Genomic DNA, 20,885 nt, shown 5'->3' with positions numbered 1-20,885 from the left:
TTTTAAATTCCCGTGTTTTTCCCGCAAAATTAGCTTGCAGATTTGCTAGCTTTTTCCAAGCGATCTGTAGCATCACTTGAAGAACTGATTGACAGGTTGTCACACTCATCAAACATAGTGTTTGACGAGTGTGACCAACTTTTTACTATTGAGGCCGCCTATGCAGCATCAGTAGTAAAAGATAGAATTTAAATAATAAAATAAAAAATATTGTTATTCTCACCTTCCGGCGTCCCGCGCAGCCTTCCCGCTTCTCTCCACGCCCGTTCCCAGTAATCCTTTGCGAGAATGACCACAATGACGTCTGTTATCGCAGGATCGCGACGTCTCACGGTCATTCGCGATCCCGCGAGAACGGACGTCATCGCTCGCAAAGGATTACTGGGACCGGGAGCGTGGAGAGGCGCGGGACGCCGGAAGGTGAGAATAACAATATTTATTATTTTTAAATTCTATTTTTTACAGGGATATGGTACCCAGAGGACAGTCTCCTCTCCTCCGGACCGTGGGTACCATCCGCAAATGTTCTGCTTACTTTCCGCATGGTGTGTACAGCCACATGCGGGAAGTAAGCGGAACAATGTATTCCTATGGGTGCGGGATCGCCGCGATTCCGCGAAATTAATGAGCATGCTGCGGTTTTTACCATGAAGCGATTCTGCCGCGGTAAAAACCGCAGCATTAGCACAGCATTGCGGAATCCCATAGGAATGCATGGGATGATTATTTTTCACGGTAAAATCGTGCGTTTAAAACCGCGAAAAAAACGCCACGTGTGAACTCAGCCTAAGAATGATGCAGCAGCACAGGAATGAAGGTGTGCTGATACATGAGAGCTAGCGAAGACAGCTGTAAGATGACCACCAGGAGCAGAGAGGGCATTATGTTTATGGGATCGTCTGCTGCTGGAGTGCTCGTTATGAATGCCCCAGAGTGCTGCATGACATAAAAGAAATCTATACTTACCTGTCTGTGGTATTCACAGTGAATGGGGATAATCTCTAGTAGGCTCTGATAATGGGGGGACAAAGTGGGACGTCCGAGCCTGGAACATGGGAGCTCTGTCCACAGACTCCTAGCACTCTCTTACACCTGGGCAACACACCTGTCTTAGACAGCCTGTAACCACGCCCACTTACCTGTCACATGTTCATGACCTCATCACAGGTCCTGCAGATTCAGAACCACACACTTATCTTCAGACAAAACGGGTACAGTGAGCCCCTCACCACAGGTGGGCTACATGAGTAGCCAGACCCTCCCTGCCACACATACCTACCATTAACCACCAGTCACACCACAGGGCGCTCTGGCAGGCACTGTATACGGGGGCACTCTCTGGTAGGCACTGTATACGGGGCACTCTCTGGTAGGCACTGTATACGGGGGCACTCTCTGGTAGGCACTGTATACGGGGGCACTCTCTGGCAGGCACTGTATACGGGGGCACTCTCTGGCAGACATTGTATATGGGGACACTCTCTGGCAGGCACTGTATATGGGGACACTCTCTGGCAGGCACTGTATACGGGGCACTCTCTGGCAGGCACTGTATATGGGGGCACTCTCTGGTAGGCATCGTATATGGGGGCACTCTCTGGTAGGCACTGTATACGGGGCACTCTGGTAGGCACTGTATACGGGGGCACTCTCTGGCAGGCACTGTATATGGGGGCACTCTCTGGTAGGCACTGTATATGGGGGCACTCTCTGGTAGGCATCGTATATGGGGGCACTCTCTGGCAGGCACTGTATACGGGGGCACTCTCTGGCAGGCACTGTATATGGGGGCACTCTCTGGTAGGCACTGTATATGGGGGCACTCTCTGGTAGGCACTGTATACGGGGGCACTCTCTGGCAGGCACTGTATACGGGGCACTCTCTGGTAGGCATCGTATATGGGGGCACTCTCTGGCAGGCACTGTATATGGGGGCACTCTCTGGTAGGCACTGTATATGGGGGCACTCTCTGGCAGGCACTGTATATGGGGGCACTCTCTGGTAGGCACTGTATACGGGGGCACTCTCTGGTAGGCACTGTATATGGGGGCACTCTCTGGTAGGCACTGTATATGGGGGCACTCTCTGGTAGGCACTGTATATGGGGGCACTCTCTGGCAGGCACTGTATACGGGGCACTCTCTGGTAGGCACTGTATATGGGGGCACTCTCTGGTAGGCACTGTATATGGGGGCACTCTCTGGTAGGCACTGTATATGGGGGCACTCTCTGGTAGGCACTGTATATGGGGGCACTCTCTGGCAGACATTGTATATGGGGACACTCTCTGGCAGGCACTGTATATGGGGACACTCTCTGGCAGGCACTGTATACGGGGCACTCTCTGGCAGGCACTGTATATGGGGGCACTCTCTGGTAGGCATCGTATATGGGGGCACTCTCTGGTAGGCACTGTATACGGGGGCACTCTCTGGCAGGCACTGTATATGGGGGCACTCTCTGGTAGGCACTGTATATGGGGGCACTCTCTGGTAGGCACTGTATACGGGGGCACTCTCTGGTAGGCACTGTATACGGGGGCACTCTCTGGTAGGCACTGTATATGGGGGCACTCTCTGGTAGGCACTGTATATGGGGGCACTCTCTGGTAGGCACTGTATATGGGGGCACTCTCTGGTAGGCACTGTATATGGGGGCACTCTCTGGCAGACATTGTATATGGGGACACTCTCTGGCAGGCACTGTATATGGGGACACTCTCTGGCAGGCACTGTATACGGGGCACTCTCTGGCAGGCACTGTATACGGGGGCACTCTCTGGTAGGCATCGTATATGGGGGCACTCTCTGGCAGGCACTGTATACGGGGGCACTCTCTGGCAGGCACTGTATATGGGGGCACTCTCTGGTAGGCACTGTATATGGGGGCACTCTCTGGTAGGCACTGTATACGGGGGCACTCTCTGGTAGGCACTGTATACGGGGGCACTCTCTGGCAGGCACTGTATACGGGGCACTCTCTGGTAGGCATCGTATATGGGGGCACTCTCTGGCAGGCACTGTATATGGGGGCACTCTCTGGTAGGCACTGTATATGGGGGCACTCTCTGGCAGGCACTGTATATGGGGGCACTCTCTGGTAGGCACTGTATACGGGGGCACTCTCTGGTAGGCACTGTATATGGGGGCACTCTCTGGTAGGCACTGTATATGGGGGCACTCTCTGGTAGGCACTGTATATGGGGGCACTCTCTGGCAGGCACTGTATACGGGGCACTCTCTGGTAGGCACTGTATATGGGGGCACTCTCTGGTAGGCACTGTATATGGGGGCACTCTCTGGTAGGCACTGTATATGGGGGCACTCTCTGGTAGGCACTGTATATGGGGGCACTCTCTGGTAGGCACTGTATATGGGGGCACTCTCTGGCAGGCACTGTATACGGGGCACTCTCTGGTAGGCACTGTATATGGGGGCACTCTCTGGCAGGCACTGTATACGGGGCACTCTCTGGTAGGCATCGTATATGGGGGCACTCTCTGGCAGGCACTGTATATGGGGGCACTCTCTGGCAGGCACTGTATATGGGGGCACTCTCTGGTAGGCACTGTATATGGGGGCACTCTCTGGCAGGCACTGTATACGGGGCACTCTCTGGTAGGCACTGTATATGGGGGCACTCTCTGGCAGGCACTGTATATGGGGGCACTCTCTGGTAGGCACTGTATATGGGGGCACTCTCTGGCAGGCATTGTATACGGGGGCACTCTCTGGCAGGCACTGTATATGGGGGCACTCTCTGGCAGGCACTGTATATGGGGGCACTCTCTGGCAGGCACTGTATACGGGGGCACTCTCTGGCAGGCACCGTATACGGGGGCACTCTCTGGTAGGCACTGTATACGGGGCACTCTCTGGCAGGCACTGTATACGGGGGCACTCTCTGGCAGACACTGTATACGGGGGCACTCTCTGGTAGGCACTGTATATGGGGGCACTCTCTGGTAGGCACTGTATACGGGGGCACTCTCTGGCAGGCACTGTATATGGGGGCACTCTCTGGTAGGCACTGTATACGGGGGCACTCTGGTAGGCACTGTATATGGGGGCACTCTCTGGTAGGCACTGTATATGGGGGCACTCTCTGGTAGGCACTGTATACGGGGGCACTCTCTGGCAGACACTGTATACGGGGGCACTCTCTGGCAGGCACTGTATACGGGGGCACTCTCTGGCAGGCACTGTATATGGGGGCACTCTCTGGTAGGCACTGTATACGGGGGCACTCTCTGGCAGGCACTGTATACGGGGGCACTCTCTGGTAGGCACTGTATACGGGGGCACTCTCTGGCAGGCACTGTATACGGGGGCACTCTCTGGTAGGCACTGTATATGGGGGCACTCTCTGGCAGACACCGTATACGGGGGCACTCTCTGGCAGGCACCGTATATGGGGGCACTCTCTGGTAGGCACTGTATACGGGGGCACTCTCTGGTAGGCACTGTATATGGGGGCACTCTCTGGTAGGCACTGTATACGGGGCACTCTCTGGTAGGCACTGTATATGGGGCACTCTCTGGCAGGCACTGTATACGGGGGCACTCTCTGGCAGGCACTGTATACGGGGCACTCTCTGGTAGGCACTGTATATGGGGGCACTCTGGCAGACACTGTATACGGGGCACTCTCTGGCAGGCACTGTATATGGGGGCACTCTCTGGCAGGCACTGTATACGGGGCACTCTCTGGTAGGCACTGTATATGGGGGCACTCTCTGGTAGGCACTGTATATGGGGGCACTCTCTGGCAGACACTGTATATGGGGGCACTCTCTGGCAGGCACTGTATACGGGGGCACTCTCTGGCAGGCACTGTATACGGGGCACTCTCTGGTAGGCACTGTATACGGGGCACTCTCTGGCAGGCACTGTATATGGGGGCACTCTCTGGCAGACACTGTATACGGGGGCACTCTCTGGTAGGCACTGTATACGGGGGCACTCTCTGGTAGGCACTGTATACGGGGGCACTCTCTGGTAGGCACTGTATACGGGGGCACTCTGGTAGACACTGTATATGGGACACTCTCTGGCAGGCATCGTATATGGGGGCACTCTGGTAGACACTGTATATGGGACACTCTCTGGCAGGCATCGTATATGGGGGCACTCTGGTAGACACTGTATATGGGACACTCTCTGGCAGGCATCGTATATGGGGGCACTCTCTGGTAGACACTGTATATGGGACACTCTCTGGCAGGCATCGTATATGGGGGCACTCTGGTAGACACTGTATATGGGACACTCTCTGGCAGGCATCGTATATGGGGGCACTCTCTGGTAGACACTGTATATGTGGCCCCATTGGGGATAGGGACCAATGTGTGTATTGACTGTCTCTGTAATTGACTGACTATTGACTGGTCCCGGTAATTACACTACAATGAGCGGAGGAATTATAAGTGACAATTCTAATTTGCTTTGCTTAAAACAACATGAAATGGAAAGAATGATTACTTTGTAGCATTTCCTTTCTGGATCTTCATGAAACTAATAAATCACACTCAGAACGGCTTCCTCTGGGGATAATAATGTAGTAAAGAATGCGTGGAATCATCGATAAAATGCTGGAGATGATTCCTTCCATAAACTTTCTGATAGAGACAATGAGATCTGGAGTAAAATCTTTTGAATCTCGCAGGAGAATAACGAATATGCAAAAGAATTGAACTTTTTCAGTGTTTGCAAAATGTAAAAGTCAAGCCATGAAACGCTCGATTGTAACCGCATACTTGTCACGGACACAGCCGGAATGAAAAAATGTAACCCTTTGTACACCACAAGCAGCAGAGAATCAGAGCGGCACCATCTCTTTACTCGTGTTCTACGGAACCCCAGCGATATCATGAGGGCTTTCACCTCTTACATGCAGATATCTCGCATAGGACCCTTGATCCCTGTTGTTAGGCCATATTTAGGCTACGATATTTCCACATAGACACAGAATAATAAAAGTAAAGGTTCCTTGTAGCAATTATTAAGATTCTTGCCAGGGAAGAGTGGACTAATGGTGCATCTCCTTCAAGCCAGCGCCTATGGCGGCCTCCTAACTGTGGCGCTGATTGAGTTCATGTGATCAGGAACTATATCATCCAACCAATGGACCCTGTTTCTACTGAACCACGGAATTAATATGCTGGATATCAAGATCTTGGCCTCAACTGTTGGGACACCAGGCGCCAAATCCAAGTCTATAGACCAAGATGAAGGCCATCCAATGACAGGTCAAGCCATCCTGTTCTTGCGAATTATCTCCACTGTACCGACTGTAGCTGACATCTTTACTCCATAAACTGCTTAGGTATTAGGGTTATGGTCAAAAACAGTCAAAATCTGACTTGTGTGGAAGTTTCCGTAGTGTTTGGCACCGGATTATTGCACTTACTGTACATAATAAAGCTTGGCATCTCGAGTGGTTGTAGAGCGGTGACTGTGCAGTTTCAGGAGGGATTACGGGAAGGGGCGGCGAGTTTTGATAACATGAATGTCAAGTCCTATCCTGCCTAGACCTGCCAGGTCACACCTGGCCCCCGTCCCGGAGCTGCGTCCAGGCCTGCCGCTGCTCTCCGTTCTGGGCACTCACCTCGAGCCTCTCATGCTGCTGCTCAGCATTCTGGCCTCCCTCCACCTCCTGGCGTCCTGTGAGGAGATCTGTAGCTAAGGCTATTAGGGCACGCACGCCCGCTCTCGTGCCTTCTTAAAAGGGCAGCGTGCATTATTCAAAAAATGCAATCAACCAATGGCAGCGCACTGGCTGCTATTTCTGGCCTCTCCTCCATCTCCATAGGGAGAGCGCCGGAGCAACGAGTATCTATCATTGCTACATCCGGTTCTCATGCTAACCTGTCTGCACTGCATCTGCAGTCTCTGTGCATTGTCTAATGCTCTCTGTTTCCACAGCATATCAGTATCCTGTGTTACCTGGTTATATCAGCAACCATCTGGGCCTAAGCCATCCCGTTCCGTCTACAGCCATCCGAGTCCAAGGACGGTGCGAAGGTCACTGGAACTGACTCCTTACCAACTAACCGGATCCAGGACCCAGCGCATTACGGACTCTGCTGTAACTTTTGCTATCCCTTTTGGTCCCGCTGGGACAGCTGCCACGTGTTCGGGGTCTAACTGGAGGTAGCACCTGTGTCCTGTGGGTATTCCATTCTGGCCCTGCCTGAGGGGCTTTACTACGGGTGCCCGGGGCTCACTAGTCACGCCCCCTTCGGAGCCCCCCCATATGAATGAGTTTGCAAAATATGACCAGATTTTAGATGTAGAAACGCAGCGGATTTCAGCTTAGAAATCTGTGCATAAAATCCTCACTATCCAACGTGCGTACCCAGCTCTAGATAATAAGACGCCTGGGATGTAGAGAAATATTTTTTGGAAATCCACTTCTCCATTGTGGGATTCAGTTTTGGGCTCATTGTCGAAAGGATAGTGGAAATGTGTCGAGGACTGAAGGCAGGAGACCAGATTGTTAGGTGGAGTGGCAAGTCTCTCTGACGCTCGGTTCATGGATTTGGCACGGATCTTAAGTGTAGGATTCTAAATTAAAATATGGAGCATTTCTGTAGATAAAATCTGCACTTATGCATGTGTTTTTTTTATTTTATTTATTGACCGGTCTTCGGTTTGATCTCAAGCCTTGGCGAATGGATGGATGATCTACAGCAGGATCGATCTTGTGCAGCCTAGATAGGTCCACCAGGGTCTTCTCCAACGTCATCTTGATTGTATCAAGACATCGGGTTGATGGTCTCCCTCTTCGCCTTGTTACTTCTATCCTTCTATTCTTCCCACCATGATGTCCTTCTCCAGTGATTGCTCTCCTCGTATGATGTGTCCGAAGTAAGCAAGTTGTAGCTTGGTGATTCTTGATTTAAGTGACATAATTGCCTTCACTTGCTCCAAAATTGAGTGTTTGTTCTTCTTACCATCCATCGAATTGATGACATCCTTCTCCAGCTCCACATTTTGAAGGTGTCAATTCTTCTTGTTTCTTTATCGTCCAGGTCTCGCATCCATATGTTACTATAGAAAACACCAGCTATGTACGAGCCGTGTCTTCATCACCAGTGAAATGTTCCTCGATTTGAAGACCTTGACCAGTGATTTCATTGGTGATTTCCCATAGATATTCTCCTATTGACCTCCGATGTCGTCACTGCATCTTGAGTGATCACTGATCTGAGTAGGTTGACATCATTTACAATTTCTGGTTCGTCGCCGTCCATCTCATATGTGTCCTGGTCGCACCTGGCAGTGGTCAATATCTATGTCTTCCTTGTATTGAGTAGCAGTCCCATGCTCGAGCTTTCCATCTTGTCGTCAGTGTTGTATCGTCTGCGTATTTAAGATTGTTGATGATTCGTCCAGTAATTTTGATTCCTTCTTTTTCGGTAAGTCCAACCTTCCTGACAATAGCTTCCGCACATAAATGGAAGAGGAATGGTGACCGGACGCCGCCTTGTCTGACGCCTCGCTCTACTTTGCACCGTGCCGTGTCACCGAGTTCCGGTCGGACTATTGCTTCTTGATCAATGTAAAGGTTCCTAATGAGGCTGATCAGATGGGGCGGCAGACACCCATATCCTACATGGCATAACAAAGATTCTGGTGATCAACACAGTCGAAGTCTTTGCTGTAGTTGATGGAGCAAAAATACACGCTGTATATTTGGTGCAGATTTTATGCACAGATTGCTGAACTAAAATCTGCATCTCCATATGGGACAAACATAATACTGCCATACAAGCCCACATAATATACCGCTATATAGTCTCCAAATAAAATGCAAGATAGACATAATATAGTTTTTTCGTACAACTTTAGCCCACACACTTTTTATACTGTATACTGCCAAGATTATATTACCGTACACAGCCACCATAATACCGCTATATACAGTACCCAAATAATATGCAAAATAGAAACGTCACTTATTCTCATAATTTATGGCCGCGCACCACCATATAAACCCCAAATAATACTGCCACGAACAGCTTATATAATACCGCCATATTGTCTCCACATAATATGCAAAATCCACATATCACTTATTCTCATAATTTATGGCCGCGCACCACCATATAAACCCCAAATAATACTGCCACGCACAGCTTATATAATACCGCCATATTGTCTCCACATAATATGCAAAATCCACATATCACTTATTCTCATAATTTATGGCCGCGCACCACCATATAAACCCCAAATAATACTGCCACGCACAGCTTATATAATACCGCCATATTGTCTCCACATAATATGCAAAATCCACATATCACTTATTCTCATAATTTATGGCCGCGCACCACCATATAAACCCCAAATAATACTGCCACGCACAGCTTATATAATACCGCCATATTGTCTCCACATAATATGCAAAATCCACATATCACTTATTCTCATAATTTAAGCCCGCATACTGACATACAGTGCCAAGTTTATACTGCTATGCACAGCCCACATAAAGCCCAAATTTTATGCAAGATAAAAATGTCATTTTTTTCGCCTAATTTCAGCCGCACACCGCCATATAGAGCCAAAATTATACCGCCACACACAACCCACGTAACACCGCCATATACAACATTTCTGCTCACATACCTCCGTACAGTGCCGAGTGAGTACTGACAAACAAGCCCACATAATACCGACATGTAGTCACCAAATAATATGAATAGCCTGCAATAATAATACTTTTTTAAAGAGCCCACGCATTTTAACACCGCCATTTAGTTCCTAAATAATACAACCGCTCTACAGTACTGGAAAGTTTTCCTTTGCTCCAGTGCAATGATGCCGCTGGGAACAGGGAGATGTGATCTATGGCAGCTCTCTCCCTTCCTACGTGATAATGCAGTAATCCTCTGCAAGAGACATAAACCGCCATAATATGCGAGTCATAAAACCGCTCTGTAGTCAATTATACGGTGCGTGGAGGGAAAAGTCTAAATACAGAAGCGCAGTCAATGAAACGTGTAATTTTCAGTTTATTGCGAGTCCAGCGATTCTTCTCTTTGGTGGCTTGGCAGGATTTTAAGGGGTTTTCACTCGCACGTCCAGGCGGCCCATCGTAAAAGTGACATATCAGAACCGTTATCTGCTCCTTCCTTCTCAGGGACCCCAGAGCAGATGCAGGAGCAGCCCCCTATAATATGCAATGTCCATACAGAAGGGGGGAGGGAAAATCTGCAGTCAGCAAGAAATCTCGCTGCTGGGAATACGGCGACGTGTGTGATATTATGTATCACTACTTCCTTCATCCTGATGGAGGATGTTTATGTAATTCATTTATTATTTTTATTCGCTTTTTGTGGCTTCCCCCCCTTGTGGAGTGGGTCGATGACTGCCTTCTGGACATCTGTCTCAAGTCAGCAGTCTTCCCCATGATTGTGGCCTTTCCACTCTTCCTTCAGACTCTGCGAGTCTTCCCCATGATTGTGGAGCTACTGAAACAGACTAAGGGACCTTTAACGCTTAGGACGCCTTCACAGGTGTTTTTGGTAATTATTCTAATTTACTGAGATAATGACTTTTGGGTTTTCATTGGCTGTAAGCCATAATCATCAACAATAACAGAAATGAACACGCGAAATAGATCCCTCTGTGTGTAATGACTCTATAGAATATAGGAGTGTCACTTTTGGTATTGAAGAACTGAAATAAATTCACTTTTTGGTGATATTCTAATTTTGTGAGAAGCGCCTGTATGTGGAAAAAACAAAATTTGAAAGTTGTAAAAAAAGAAAAGGTTTTGTGTCGCCATTTTCTAAGACCACTACTATCTTTTTTTTTGCTGTCAGTGGGGCTGTGTGAAGGCTGACAATGTTCTGGATACGATACTACCGCAGCATACCTGCAATGTTTCGTTTCATTTATTAAGGAGGTGCCCGACCGGAAAAAAGGCAAATCGGTTGTTTAGATTTATTCCCTCTTTCTTATGTTTACTGTTTGGGTAACTAATTGTACAGTTGGATACATCGGGCTTTTAGGCCATGTGCACACGATGCATTTTTCCTGTGGATCCGCAGCGGATTTTACAGCGCAGAAACGCTGCATGTCCGCACTGTGATTTACAGGACAATGTAAATCAATGGGGAAAAAAAACCGCTGTGCACACGCTGCGTTTTTTTCCGCGCGGCATGTCACTTCTTTTGTGCGTTTTTCCACCTGCTCCATTCTCCAAATCCGCAGGGGGAAAACTGCACAAAAACCGCAGGAAAACCGCAATAAAAAAAAGAAGAAATCTGCAGGACGGAAATCACAGTGTGCACTCAGCCTTACAGACGCAGCGATACTTAGGTTTTTTTAGTTTTTTTATTATTATTTCTTTATTTTTATACAGGGGAAAGTGTGATGATTCAAACTATATTTCTTTTAACTCATCTGTTAAAAACTTTTTTTTTAATCCCCTTTGTTAGATTTTGTGTTCTGTATACTCCAATACTACAGGATTGCAGTCTATAGAGTAAGTGGCATTCTCCCATGAAGTCATAGGTGTCCCTAGTTGACAGTAGGGGGGGGTCCCTAGTTGACAGTAGGGGGGGGTCCCTAGTTGACAGTATGGGGGGGTCCCTAGCTGAAAGTATGGGGGGGTCCCTAGCTGAAAGTAGGGGGGTCCCTAGCTGACAGTAGGGGGGTCCCTAGTTGACAGTAGGGGGGTCCCTAGTTGACAGTAGGGGGGAGTCCCTAGATGACAGTAGGGGGGGGTCCCTAGCTGACACTGTTACATGCTATTTCAAGAAGGGGTTAATTTGTATTAATTAATTATTGGAAACTTTTTTTTTTAGAATGATAGTCTTTTGGTTTTTTTATGCTTTTAGTTAAGATGTTGAATCATCCTTTAATTGCACAGCTGCTGCGATCGGTCCTAGTTGACAGTATGGGGGGGTCCCTAGTTGACAGTATGGGGGGTCCCTATGTCAAGGTGAAAATATATTTTCTTATATAACTTTTATACTTTTATACTGTGAAACAATAAGTTTTTCCTAATTGCTTGCTAATGCAAATGTAACTGTATTAAAGATGGCTGCCAGTGTTCACTTTCACTTAAATTCAGTGTCTAAAGAGTTAAGTTAAGTTTCATTTCTCCTAAAAAAGATAACTCAGGAATGTGAAGAAGAAGTAACCATCGGGAGACGTTTTGACGAATCAGAGAGAGACTGGACACTAGATGTATACTGCATAAACCCCGCCTAATGCACGCCTTCCCCTAACACTCAATATAGTATTGTGTATTTGTAAATAAAAGCCAGTTGTTGTACTGCTCCTGACAGGTGTGGATGCGGGACATCAGCTAAGACTGAATCAGCTGCGTGTCTGAGTCATTCTTAATTGGTACCAGATGTTTTGCGCTCGCACAATGATTTGGAATGACTGGTGAATGAGGATTTATTGTCGTTTACGACCCCGACACCTAGTTGACAGTAGGGGGGGTCCCTAGCTGACAGTAGGGGGGGTCCCTAGCTGACAGTAGGGGGGGTCCCTAGCTGACAGTAGGGGGGGTCCCTAGTTGACAGTATGGGGAGTCCCTAGTTGACAGTATGGGGGGTCCCTAGTTGACAGTATGGGGAGTCCCTAGTTGACAGTATGGGGAGTCCCTAGTTGACAGTATGGGGAGTCCCTAGTTGACAGTATGGGGAGTCCCTAGTTGACAGTATGGGGGGTCCCTAGTTGACAGTATGGGGAGTCCCTAGTTGACAGTATGGGGAGTCCCTAGTTGACAGTATGGGGGGTCCCTAGTTGACAGTATGGGGAGTCCCTAGTTGACAGTAGGGGGGGTCCCTAGCTGACAGTAGGGGGGGTCCCTAGTTGACAGTATGGGGAGTCCCTAGTTGACAGTATGGGGGGTCCCTAGTTGACAGTATGGGGAGTCCCTAGTTGACAGTAGGGGGGGTCCCTAGTTGACAGTATGGGGAGTCCCTAGTTGACAGTAGGGGGGGTCCCTAGCTGACAGTAGGGGGGGTCCCTAGCTGACAGTAGGGGGGGTCCCTAGCTGACAGTAGGGGGGGTCCCTAGTTGACAGTATGGGGAGTCCCTAGTTGACAGTATGGGGGGTCCCTAGTTGACAGTATGGGGAGTCCCTAGTTGACAGTATGGGGAGTCCCTAGTTGACAGTATGGGGAGTCCCTAGTTGACAGTATGGGGGGTCCCTAGTTGACAGTATGGGGAGTCCCTAGTTGACAGTATGGGGAGTCCCTAGTTGACAGTATGGGGGGTCCCTAGTTGACAGTATGGGGAGTCCCTAGTTGACAGTAGGGGGGGTCCCTAGCTGACAGTAGGGGGGGTCCCTAGTTGACAGTATGGGGAGTCCCTAGTTGACAGTATGGGGGGTCCCTAGTTGACAGTATGGGGAGTCCCTAGTTGACAGTAGGGGGGGTCCCTAGTTGACAGTATGGGGAGTCCCTAGTTGACAGTATGGGGGGTCCCTAGTTGACAGTATGGGGAGTCCCTAGTTGACAGTAGGGGGGTCCCTAGCTGACAGTAGGGGGGGTCCCTAGCTGACAGTAGGGGGGGTCCCTAGTTGACAGTATGGGAGTCCCTAGTTGACAGTATGGGGGGTCCCTAGTTGACAGTATGGGGAGTCCCTAGTTGACAGTAGGGGGGGTCCCTAGCTGACAGTAGGGGGGGTCCCTAGTTGACAGTATGGGGGGTCCCTAGTTGACAGTATGGGGAGTCCCTAGTTGACAGTAGGGGGGGTCCCTAGCTGACAGTAGGGGGGGTCCCTAGTTGACAGTAGGGGGGGTCCCTAGCTGACAGTAGGGGGGTCCCTAGCTGACAGTAGGGGGGGTCCCTAGCTGACAGTAGGGGGGGTCCCTAGTTGACAGTATGGGGAGTCCCTAGTTGACAGTATGGGGGGTCCCTAGTTGACAGTATGGGGAGTCCCTAGTTGACAGTAGGGGGGTCCCTAGCTGACAGTAGGGGGGGTCCCTAGTTGACAGTAGGGGGGGTCCCTAGCTGACAGTAGGGGGGGTCCCTAGCTGACAGTAGGGGGGGTCCCTAGTTGACAGTATGGGGAGTCCCTAGTTGACAGTATGGGGAGTCCCTAGTTGACAGTAGGGGGGTCCCTAGCTGACAGTATGGGGGGGTCCCTAGTTGACAGTATGGGGAGTCCCTAGTTGACAGTAGGGGGGTCCCTAGCTGACAGTATGGGGGGGTCCCTAGTTGACAGTATGGGGAGTCCCTAGTTGACAGTAGGGGGGTCCCTAGCTGACAGTAGGGGGGGTCCCTAGCTGACAGTAGGGGGGGTCCCTAGTTGACAGTAGGGGGGGTCCCTAGTTGACAGTATGGGGAGTCCCTAGTTGACAGTATGGGGGGTCCCTAGTTGACAGTATGGGGGGTCCCTAGTTGACAGTAGGGGGGGTCCCTAGCTGACAGTAGGGGGGGTCCCTAGTTGACAGTAGGGGGGGTCCCTAGCTGACAGTAGGGGGGGTCCCTAGTTGACAGTATGGGGAGTCCCTAGTTGACAGTATGGGGGGTCCCTAGTTGACAGTATGGGGGGTCCCTAGTTGACAGTATGGGGGGGTCCCTAGTTGACAGTATGGGGGGGTCCCTAGTTGACAGTAGGGGGGGTCCCTAGCTGACAGTAGGGGGGGTCCCTAGTTGACAGTAGGGGGGGTCCCTAGTTGACAGTATGGGGGGGTCCCTAGCTGACAGTAGGGGGGGTCCCTAGCTGACAGTGGGGGGGTCCCTAGTTGACAGTAGGGGGGGTCCCTAGCTGACAGTGGGGGGGTCCCTAGTTGACAGTAGGGGGGGTCCCTAGCTGACACTGTTACATGCTATTTCAAGAAGGGGTTAATTTGTATTAATTAATTATTGGAAACGTTTTTTTTTTAGAATGATAGTCTTGGGTTTTTTTTTATGCTTTTAGTTGAATCATCCTTTTATTCCACAGCTGCTGCGATCGGTCCGGAGTAAAAAAAAAAAAAAAAAAAAAAAAGAACCTTAAGGAACAATATTAGGATCTGGAAATCAAATAACAAACCGAAACACAAACTGGTCCTCATGTAAGTGCGGCTTATGAGGGTTGAGTCTTTTGACACTGAAATTCTGTCCTGGAGCTCTTTGTATACTGTTTTCAGGTCTCTTTTAAATACTCGGACCACTGGAGGTGATTGTTATACTAGTACTGCCTGAATAGATTGATGTCCGTCTCTATTTATTCCTGTTTAGTGAATATTTATGCATTGGTTGAGACAATCTGGGTATTTAACCAATTATTTTGTTTAGCTGTCTCTATATACATCTGCGCTTTTTGGAACTCAGCAATGTAGTCAGCATTTCGGCTCTGACCCGACCTCACAAGAAGCCGTTTTCAGCACATCAGCACTTTAACACTCCGAGATAAATTAACCATTTTGCCATGAGACAACATCTGTCTCCCCATTAGGGGTATTTTTTTGGTCTTTTGTGCGTCTTTTTCTGTGTGTCCCATTTTTTGGTAGGATTAGGGTGTTCTAGGGCTTACATGGATACCGATCTTGAGCTGGGGCGCCATAGGGTCAACAGCCAGGGTGCCAACCTCCCCTGATAGGCCCTGACAAAACCCTACCTTATAGGGTGAGATTAGTCCCCTCTTTGAATAATATTATTATTGGTCATTTGACCTTTTTTGATCTAAATACTGCATTTTGGGTAGTCCCCGGTTGATCCTAGCACCTTTTTTATTGGATATTTTTAATATATTAATAAAAGTTAAATTTTAGGGGTTTGTGTTTTCTTTTGGTTTGTTATCAGTCCGGACTAGCATTATCCTTGCAGTAGTGAAAGTCGCCATGGAAGGAGTAGAGGGGAGGAAGGAAGGAAGGGAAGTAGGGAGGGAATGAAAGGTAAAGAGAGTAAAGAAAGAAAGGAAGAAAAGAGGGAAGGAAGGATGAATAGAGGGAAAGAAGGAAGGGAGGAAGGAAGAAAGGGAAGTAGGAAGGGAATGAAAGGTAAAGAAAGGAAGGAAGAAAAGAGGGAAGGAAGGATGAATAAAGGGAAAGAAGGAAGGGAGGAACGAAGGAAGAAAGGGAAGTAGGAAGGGAGGTAGGGAGGGAATGAAAGGTAAAAAGAGTAAAGTAAGGAAGAAAAGAGGGAAGGAAGGATGAATAGAGGGAAAGAAAAGGAAGGAAAGAAGACTCTTTGCAGAATGTGTATCTGTGCCACCTGGTCAAAACTCAGTTCCTTTTAACAAATTTGCAATCTCCCCTTTTTTCTTGACGCACGAGCTTGAGTCATCGCTGAGTGTTGCAGCCACTCTGTCTCAGGCAAACACTTGAGTACAGTTCAAGGGAAGTCCACACTCTCACGGGCACTGAGTTTACTAATCGGAGTCACGGCCTCTCTCACAATGGTGCCTCTCACACAATACAGTGGTGCCTCTTGCACACCTCCTGAACGGTCCCCTTCTGAGTCTTTGACCCTGCACCTGTCTGGCCCTTCTCTGGTTCACCTGTTGGCATTTGGCCCCCCTCTGACCTGCTCTCACTTCTCCACTGTTGGGTGGCCTCTCTGAAATCCCCTATGGTCTTCCTCCTCTGCCTGTAGTAGCGGTGGGGACACTGACAATTCCAGCAAGAACTACTGACTGGTTGTCAGATCGAAAAGCAGATTTCCTTCCAGTCCCTACAATTAGGACTGACTCATGGCAAGAAAAACCTACCCAGACAGTCACACATCCTCCGCCACCAGATACAGGCATATAGAGATGTATATGTATATCAGCGCATAGTGCCTGAAGGAAACTGACGGAGAACATCTTCTACTACACCACAGTGCGGGATGTGGTCACTGATGCAGCCTCTGTTGTACACACCATAGGTGCTGAGTTTGGATCCCAATATTATCAAGTTACAAGATGAAAATGATGTATATATGTATTTAACACATAGCAGTGTTTATTATCCTCCAGGAACTTTTCATCCAGGAGAACATTTGTAGGGTCATACCCTGATGTTGGCAGGAGGTCGAGCTCATAATTTCTATTATAGGTGTTGGATGGGGCTCAGGTCCGGGCTCTGTGCGGCCGCTCATGTTCTCCCATCCATGTTTGTATGGAGCTTGTACAGTCATGGGGAACAGAAAAGGGCCTTCCCCAAAACTGTTCCTGTAAAGGATGAGGTTGTTAGGCATTGTGCACCCTGGCCTCCATCTACAGGAAAAAGGTGCTTCTTATTCTGCGTTCTACAGTCAGTACTCACTGTGCTGTCAGTGACCCCTTTTCCACACTGGCATGAAGTGTAGCTCTCAACCGAACAATTTTATTCACTTCAGGACACAGCACATCCCCGTAGTTTCCAGCATTCCCATCACAGTAGATACTGCACATCACTTCATATTTCCCTTCACTGTTTCCTTCGTCAGTAAGTGTTTCCGCGGGATGAAGCGTCTCAGACAGCCCCTCAGTGTCCTCCTTGTACAGCATCACTATGGTGAAGTGCTCTCCTGTCCGTTTTGCCCCGGACATCAGAGATTCAGCCCCGAAACGATCCGTCACATTCTGAAGCGACCTGCCCGTACATTTTTAAGGTGACCTCTTGCCTTCCTCGGCTTCCTCTCTCTCTACGGACGGATCTGCTGTTCCTTGCTCTTCTCTGTGTACCCTGGATGGCTGGGCACTCGCTTGAACGTTACGGGGTAATTGGGTAGCCCGGGCCTATAGCCCACCCGAGCACCTAGGGGTATACACCCTGACTCACCATAACCAGGAAATACTCCTGCCTTACTCCCCAACTAACCCCTCCTACAGTTAACTATATCCTACCCTGCTCACTACTATGCACAAACTACTGAACTGTGTGTCCCCCTCTAATGGCCACACTACAAACTGCACTGTCCCTATTATATTCAAGGGGCAGAAGAATTATAGCATTAAACTACACATCATGCATAAGTATAAATATATATCAAAGCAAACATTAATAATGCACTTAAGCGGTCAAGGAAGTACACTAAACATTGTAACCCCTTACAGTTCCCACAAAGCTGAAGTTACAATTGATCACAATGTCTTGTGCTGAAGTTTAAGATTCCCATCAGTGGAGCTGAGGGGCCAAGGCCGCCCCCTGATAACAGTCCATAGCATTATCCTCCTCCACCATCTGTACAAGAGGAAGAATGCAGTGGGGTGTAATGTCCTCCTGGAAACCCTAAACCCACCAAACCCAGACTCCTCCATCAGACACAGATAAAGAAGTGCAATCCATCACTGCACAGGACACGTCACCTCCAGAGTCCAGTGGTCGCGGCTTTACACCACTGCATCCTACGCTCGGCATTGTGCTTGGTGATGTACGGCTGCATGCAGCTGCTCGGTCATGAAGCTCCCGGCTGGGGTGCAGTGATTGGGCTGATACCAGGAGAGGTCTGGACTCTGCAGTTATGCGGACAGTAGAGTGGTGGTAACTTTTCTGCTCTCTGCTCCTCAGCACTCGGACCCCACTGAGGGTATGAGGGGTGGATGTTATACACTGGGGGATGAGGGGCCGGATGTTATACACTGAGGGATGAGGGGCCGGATGTTATACACTGAGGGATGAGGGGCCGGATGTTATACACTGAGGGATGAGGGGCCGGATGTTCTACACTGAGGGATGAGGGGCCGGATGTTCTACACTGAGGGATGAGGGGCCGGATGTTCTACACTGAGGGGTGAGGGGCCGGATGTTCTACACTGAGGGGTGAGGGGCCGGATGTTCTACACTGAGGGGTGAGGGGCCGGATGTTCTACACTGAGGGGTGAGGGGCCGGATGTTCTACACTGAGGGGTGAGGGGCCGGATGTTCTACACTGAGGGGAGAGGGGCCGGATGTTCTACACTGAGGGGAGAGGGGCCGGATGTTCTACACTGAGGGGAGAGGGGCCGGATGTTCTACACTGAGGGGAGAGGGGCCGGATGTTCTACACTGAGGGGAGAGGGGCCGGATGTTCTACACTGAGGGGAGAGGGGCCGGATGTTCTACACTGAGGGGAGAGGGGCTGGATGTTATACACTGAGGGGTGAGGGGCTGGATGTGATACACAGGGGGCGATGGGACTGAATGAGAAGTCTGAATCCAATGACTAAGACTTGGAGACCTACAATTTCGCCTGTGGAGATCTGTGTGGGCAGATTAGCCTCAGACAAGGCCGCAGTCACATACACAGACGCCTCCTGTTCTTGGGAATCATCATATGGAAAAAGTTAACACTTTCTAACCAATTTAATGACAGGTGCAATAATAACAAAACATGGCTGTAATGTAACCTCATAGCAAGAGACACCAGTGAGACCCCCATCTTTATCATCCAGTCAGCTCAGCCCCTTACTACACACTGTAGGGGTCCTCCGCTGAGATCATACTAAAAATCTACATATAAACCTGGGTCTCCCTATTTATGTTACTGACTTATAAACTGTATTTTTTGGCCTATAAGACGCGCCCCGAATTTAGAGGAGGAAAATATGAAAAACAAATGTTTAATATGAAAATGGGGGTCCCCGCTCAGCACATTGATCTCTGGGTGGTGGGCTTCAGGAAAATGGCCACCGGAGGTGGCCTATGCGCAGATAGAGATCTCGGCTCGTCATTAAAAAAAAAAAAAAAATTTTCCTCCCACATTTTGAAGGGGGAAAAAATTCAGAAAAATAAGGTAGTGCCATCGTATTTCTGCAATGCTTTACAGACATCATCATCACTGTCCCCATTGGGGCTCACAATATACATTCCCTATCAGTCTTTAGAGTGTGGGAGAAAACCGGAGAACCCGGAGGAAACCCACATAAACACGGGGAGAACATACAAACTCCTTGCAGATGTTGTTCTTGGTGGGATTTGAGCCCAGGACCCCAGCGCTGCAAGGCTGCCGTGCTAACCACTAAGCCACCTGTTCAACTACCCGTGCAGACGTATCAGCTGCGGCTTCTGTTCTTTCTTAACTTCTGGAGAGTGACTGCCGATGTGGGTTTGCAGTCCCATGTAAACACATGACACATTATAATATCACTGGACAAAAACCTCACGTCCGATAACAAAATGTCACAAAGCACGATTGCTTCCCAGACGTTACATCGTTACTAATCTCTCCTTAGTCCAGGCTCGGACTGGCCCATAGGGTGACCGGGGAATCCCCCGGTGGGCCGCTCGGCATAATTTAATTGATTCACTCTGTACAGAAAAAAGCCGCTTCTCATCACTCGTTAACTAAACTCCCCAGTTTATCATTATATAGTGATATAGGTAAATTTGTGAACAAGGGTAGTGTAATATTTGTATGCAGGTGAAAAGTGGGCCCCCCAAGGTGAATGTGACTGGTGGGCTCTCAGCACCCCAGGCCCACACTGCCAAATGTATCACACACAGAGCCTGACAATCACTGTCAGCACATTCCTCCCCCCGGGTGACAACAGATCTACTCACTGAGTCTCCGGCCTCGAAAAAAACCCCAGAAAGATCCACAGATTCCGATTCAATAAAAGATCAGACGAGATCCGAGAGCGGAACAGAAACTTTCTCTTCTCAGGTTATTCACATAGTTTTCCTTCATAATCATCTCTTGTATCCAGAAATCCCAGCGTCTAGTAGTGAGGGGGCGGAAATGCCGGAAGAGGCGGTGAATCACGGACGACGGCCGAGCCAGCGAATTCTAGCTTTATATTTCATGGAGCACAGAAACAAGAATAGATGAGGAAAGCTGACAGATCCTCTATATACAGTACTACACCACACAGGAGAACTGACAGATCCTCTATATACAGTACTACACCACACAGGAGAACTGACAGATCCTCTATATACAGTACTACACCACACAGGAGAACAGTCAGATCCTCTATATACAGTACTACACCACACAGGAGAACTGACAGATCCTCTATATACAGTACTACACCA

At 49.1% G+C, this 20,885-nt stretch overlaps 1 protein-coding gene across 3 annotated transcripts in view; it reads right to left on the bottom strand.

Annotated features, from left to right (window-relative positions):
- The window catches only part of LOC141075548 (oncostatin-M-specific receptor subunit beta-like), an 82,861-nt gene extending 62,281 nt beyond the window's left edge, over positions 1-20,580 (bottom strand). Inside the window, exon 1 of one of the 3 annotated variants that reach the window (XM_073562645.1) lies at positions 20,412-20,580. The gene's annotated coding sequence lies outside the window, so the exon portion shown is untranslated. Of the gene's footprint in view, positions 1-966; positions 1,117-1,139; positions 1,174-20,411 lie in introns of those variants that run through there. The other 2 variants (XM_073562646.1, XM_073562644.1) reach the window with 2 other exon arrangements.
- Between the last annotated feature and the right edge of the window lie 305 nt (positions 20,581-20,885).

This window comes from Dendrobates tinctorius, unplaced genomic scaffold (assembly GCF_039654945.1).
Source record: "Dendrobates tinctorius isolate UK_male_01 unplaced genomic scaffold, ASM3965494v1 ptg000362l, whole genome shotgun sequence".
Classification (NCBI taxonomy): domain Eukaryota; kingdom Metazoa; phylum Chordata; class Amphibia; order Anura; family Dendrobatidae; genus Dendrobates; species Dendrobates tinctorius.
This window is presented reverse-complemented; position numbering and strand designations above follow the sequence as displayed.